General features: G+C 36.5%; 1 protein-coding gene across 1 annotated transcript in view; it reads right to left on the bottom strand.

The window, feature by feature from the left end:
- LOC148679789 (uncharacterized) overlaps positions 1–6,000 on the bottom strand; it is a 415,121-nt gene that overhangs the window by 628 nt on the left and 408,493 nt on the right. The gene's annotated exons all lie outside the window — the stretch shown is intronic.

Raw genomic sequence — 6,000 nt, 5'->3', positions numbered from 1 at the left:
ATGCATGCACACTGGTCTCACTTTCTCACACTTTGTCCTAAAGCAACTATTGCTTAATGCTTGGCTGTTGGGGTGCAATAACCACACTTATTACTGATCCATACTTACATACTTTTTCAGAGCGAATATTCAAAGTAGCATGGTAAACAATATAGGGAGCGTGTCACAGGTTGTCATTGTTCAAAAATGAACCAATGTGAATATAAAACTTTAGCTCAGTAAAGCAGGCGAGGTGGAATAGCACTATTTACTTATGTTTTGTTGTTAAATAAAAATCTACATTATCAATGCTTATGAAAGGTCCCTTATGAAAGTGAAAATTGTCACATCTAACGATCTCCAGAAGATTTCCGTTGCTGAACAACACTTCTGTGCATATAACCCATTCGTAAAAGAACAAAATCTACATAAGCTTTGCGTGACTAAAACATAACACTACCTGTCTATACTTACTGCCAGGAGCTCCTGCAGGATTTTATTCCAAGGTACGCACAAATCTCACACTACCCCGCCCCCTTCTGGTGGCTGTTATTTCAGTATTCAAACATTAAATAACGAATGCATCAAGTGAAATAAAAACAAATTCTTTTTTATAATTTAGCAAAATTCTGCTCTTTTTATCTTTGTAATTTTATCATTTTATTTTTGTTATTTTAATATTTTATTGTCTTGATAATTAAAGCTATAGACAAATTCCTGCTTGACATTTTAGAAAATATTTTGCATAACTACATGTATTAAAGACCACAGAGAGAGAGAGAAAAAAAAAACATGTTACATGGCACAAAATTGCTCATTTTATTTTTATAAAACATGTTATCATTTGTTTGAGTAAAAACAATATCGACATTTAAGAATCCATATTTATTTTATGTATTCATTAATTTGACTTGTTTATTGGTGCATAAATAGGATATAATTTAACTCAACAGTAAACCTACCTTGGACAGCTACAAGCCGTCTGGCAGTTATTTCCTCCTTGTTCAAAGAGTCTTTGTCTCATCAGAGACTGTTTTTATTGCGGAAACTATTTAACTACTGAGAGACATATTCTTAAGTCCTTTCATTTATTGAAAGCTTCTTGTTTTTTTCCTTTATTTGTTGGTTTTCCTCACTGTTTATGAAAAACAAGAATCGTCTTTACGGCATTGTTAATGTGTGCTAATGTGTGAGTTCCACTGTAAAGTCTTGCATCCTACACTAAAAAAAAATATTCATTGGATTTACATTTTTTTTAATTTAAGTGGTTCAAATCATTTTATGTGGGCGAAATTTAAACAAACAAATTAAGTTAAACTTTACTAAATTAAATTTCGTTTAAATCAGCCCATATAAATTGTTTGCCACCTTAAAAATAAAAAAAAATTAATTAATTATTTTTATCAGTGTATTATGAACAGCAGGTGTTGAGGATGGCACATCAAATATTAGGAGACAAATTTGGGCGATGTCTAAGGACAATAAGAGGTTCCACACATCGTTACAAATTTACTTTTGTGCCTGAAGCTATTCGGTTCCATAATAAATGTAATTTCGATGGATTATTATTATATTATTATTATTTTTGCACTTATAATTTTTTTCTTTTCTTTTTAGTTTTTGTTTGTGTACTTAATGTTAAGTGTTTATTGGTTTAAGTGTGTTATTCCTGTCCTGTGAAGCACCACCATGTCCTGAATAAGGCTTTAAACTAAAAAAACTATCAAGGAATTGTGTGGAACTTAGCATTTTTTCAGTGAATATAGCATAATTCTTCTGATACTGTACAACAATAATTCAGATTTTTACATTACTGTTGGGTTAAACTTTAATAAAATACAATTTAATGGAAAATGTCATAGACCATTTTGAGGGATGTAAACAATAATAATGGTCCCAATGCATTTACTGTTTTACATTTTTAATTTCTATAGTTTCTGAGTATCCAAAAAAGTCCACATATTGATAATTATTGTTATGATAGCTGTTTAAGCAAGAAGTTTTGATTGAATTGCCTCTTGTTACAGTTATGAAATAGTTTGATAACAAGCAGGAAATGTTCATTGACATTACCACATTAAAATGGTCTATATGAATAATACTCTGTATAATTGTTGTGTTTAAATTACTGTGATGAATGTATTTAGGGTTGGAGAACTTGGAGCAAATGTTTATAAAATACAATTATTGGATAATATGATAAGTTGGATAAATAATTTATTGGCCAACTGGCTACAGCTGTATCTCTTCTACACTGTAAACCCTAATGCTGTAACTAATTAATTGAGTTGAGTTCTATTAACTTAAATCATTAAAATTCGTTTATCTTAATTAACCTTGATGAGTATTTAGAACTTTTTCTTATTTTTGAGTTTGTAAAAATTTAATCTTTCAAGTAAGGTGAACAATTCTGCTGGGTGTAATCTATACAAAATGTCTCTTTAAAGTTTCATTAACTCAAATTCTGTCAGCCTAGTGATTTTGCGTCTGACGTCATCCAGGTTCACGTACGTGCTCATGCTTCATTCGTTTTTTTCAAGATGGCGGATCGGCCTCGCTTCACACTACAGTAAGTAAAATATTTACAAATCCAAGAAATATTAAATGTATGTTTTAATTAATATAATCACAGTAACAGTTCAATGTAATGTAGAGTTAATCAGGGTGCGTTTACATGTCGTACATTACAGAAAACATGTTTAGCCTCACTTGTTGCTAACTAACGTTAACATTACTGTTTAAAAAGTTAGAATCAGTGCAATGTTAGCGTTAGTTGTAATGTGTTAACTCTGAATTTTAACAGAGTGTGATAAAGACAAAAATATTTAAAATCGGCAGATTACATTTTTCAAAAAAATTTAAATCTTGGTGCGAGTATGCCTTTTCTCAGCCTGTGCTGAAGTTGTCATGGAGACGTGCGCTCTCACAACCGCATGTCATGGCGCTGCGCTGAACTCCATCCAGTGTGTGAATGTGGTATTATCTTCGCGATCTGTAGGCACTTCGGAAACGAAAGGCGCAAGAAACGTAACGTTAATCATAACTCAAATGATCTCCGCCTAAACACTTAACGGTATTTTCTGATGACGCGCAAAAACGTAGTCTCAAAACTTAACTCTGTCACACGCAGCTTGTTGCTTGTGAAGTGGTTACGAATTATTAGAAATTAAAAATCAAAGTTAATTTGTCTTTCTAGTCTGTACACTTTCATTTTATTAAGTAGAGAATAGAAAATAAATATTTTAAATTAATGTAATGTGATGCTATGATTTACATGTTTCCGATTGGCTACTTCTACTTCATACTTAATGAGGGGGAGGGGCTTGCTGCTCAAACAATACACAGACTCTGACGTGAAGCAGCAGCAGCTCCGTGTTTTCCTGTGTTTTTATTAACATTATTGTCCCTCATCAGGCGGTGAGGGCGCTACATTTTGGAGGCACCGCTGGGATGGATGCAGTGTGGGCCGGCTTCGAGTGATGACAGTTGTCCTTCAGTGCCATTCATCCTCTTACTCAGCCTAGGAGATCAGTGAAGTGAGGGTGTCCACGGTCCCTGTTGTGTTCGGACAAAAGTGCATTCAATCTGAGATCAACTTACAGTATCAGGATTGCTGCAAGATTCCAGCCAGCTACGGACATTGCACACATACATTACACTGCACATTTCCAAAGACTGAGCAACCTATGGATTCCTTAGAGGACTTGAAGCTTGAGGTTATAGGAGCATTATATGCTCTCTCAAAAGGAAACCTTCTTGAATTATGTCACTTTCTGGAAGTTAAGTGTGAAAATGCTGTCAACAAAAGTCGTTCAGCACTCATTTCTTTGATTGTAAAACACATTGACAGAGAGACATTAGAAGAACTTGAAGATGCTGGTATGTCAGAACTTTTGTGCTTAAAAGATAAAATTTGTGAAATTCAGTTGGGAAACAGTGATCCAGAAAAACAAACAACTCACACATCAAAAAGAGGGGCCTTAGACCAGGTAGCAGAAAACGTAGAGCAAGAAAGACTGCAAAAAGAAATTGACACGTTACAGTTAGCCCTGCAAAAGCTAATTGAACAAAAACAAGGAGCAGGTGATTACACGTACCATAACACTAGCAATCAACAACGCACAACCAAATCACAAAACCCTCTTGCATCGCACAGTATGAACACACAACAAGAAACAAGTACCTACCTAAATCAAGTGCCCTCTCAACCAGTTATGTTTTCCTGGAATAGAGAATTTAAAATTTCAGGACAGATCGGTGAGCATGGACAGAAAGACAAACTCACTTTTTCAAGTTTGGCTCATCAAATTGAGCATGGACTGAGCAGAGGGGTTTCGGAACTTGAAATAGTGGATGCTGTAATCAGAGCAATAGCACCAGGCATGCAGCTGCGTAGCTATCTGGAAGGAAAACCAAATTTAACCTTGCCCATTTTGAGACGAATTCTCCGAGCACATTATCAGGAAAGAGGTGCAACAGAACTGTACAAGCAGCTAACATCAGAAGTTCAGAGCAGTAAGGAGAATCCACAAAGTTTTATTGTTCGGTGTCTTGATTTGAGACAAAAGATTCTGTTTGCTTCCCAGGAGGCAGAATCTACTTTGAAATATGATCCAAATCTTGTTCAGAGTATGTTTCTCCACACTGTCCTGACCGGCTTACAAAATGATAGTATTAGAAGTGACCTGCAACCTTACCTCACAAGAAATGAGGTGAGCGATGAACTTCTATTGGACAAGGTCAATGTTGCCTGTGCAAATGAAAGAGCGTCAAAACAAGAAAAAGTATCTATCCCAACATCATCTCACTAAAGTAAATCCTGTACAAGTTAATGAAGTCGCTATTGAAAAAAAAGGAAAGACACAGTGTCACAGAAATACAGAGAAAGTTGAACCTGACCTTTTGAGTGAGTTAAAAGGAATGCGGTCTGACATGGCAATGTTGAAGGATCTCAGTGTAGAGGTGGCTCAAATTAAAGAATCCATACGACAGCCTCAGGTCATGCCCACACAGTCCTCCACCCATTTAAGGGATACCATATACATGCAACCTCCCCAGTCTACATACCACACTGCACGTTATCTGCAGCCTTATGACAGGCGAAGGGGAGCATATCAGCGACAACATTGGCTCCCTCCACAACAATACCACCCTCCTCCAACCCATCTAAGGAAATGTGTGGCATGTCAGCAGAGCGGATTAGATGTGCACTGTACTCACTGTTATAGATGTGGGAGTAGCGACCATTTTCTGGCAGGTTGCAGAGTGCGAAATCCAATGATGTACAGAGACCAGTCGTTAAACGAGACCGGGTCACGACCGCGGGACAGGGAGTGACCAGTGAAACATTGGAGTCCCCACAAAGCTGTGCACACTGTGGTGTAGTGAATCCTGACTTAAATTTGCAAAAATGTTCTGCCTGTAAGCAAACACTTTATTGCTCCAAAGCCTGTCAATGTCATCACTGGACAAAACATAAGAATCAATGCAAACAAGTTTCCAACCGTGATATGAATTCTGCCATGATTGAAAAGAAAACAAATGCAAAAGAATCTATTTGTGCTGATTTTGTTGGAAAGCAGTGTATTGTACCATGTTACATTCAAGGCCAGCTTGTTGATGCATTATGGGATACGGGATCACAAGTGTGCATAGTGGATGAACTGTGGAAAAATGAGTACTTGCCTAACATGAGGTTGAGGGATGTGACAGAGGTAATCGATGCACCTGAAAGTCTCCGTCTTGTGGCAGCAAATGGACAGGATATTCCTTACATGGGATGGGTGGAAGTGACTTTTGGTTTAACAGTAACTGAAACTGAAACAAAAGAACTTGTCATACCTGTGCTGGTGATGGAGGGCAGGCAGCTTTGTCGTCCTATTATTGGATTTAATGTGATTGAGCGAATTCTAAATGACAATAAATTACCTCGGCCAGTCACAAATGAATTTCTGAGAACAGTTCTCCCTAGTGTGGAAAGAGAGAAAGTACATGCTTTTATTAATCAAATCCACGAAGAAA

The sequence above is a fragment of the Danio rerio genome, chromosome 19 (assembly GCF_052040795.2).
Source record: "Danio rerio strain M-AB ecotype USA chromosome 19, GRCz13ab, whole genome shotgun sequence".
NCBI lineage: Eukaryota > Metazoa > Chordata > Actinopteri > Cypriniformes > Danionidae > Danio > Danio rerio.
This window is presented reverse-complemented; position numbering and strand designations above follow the sequence as displayed.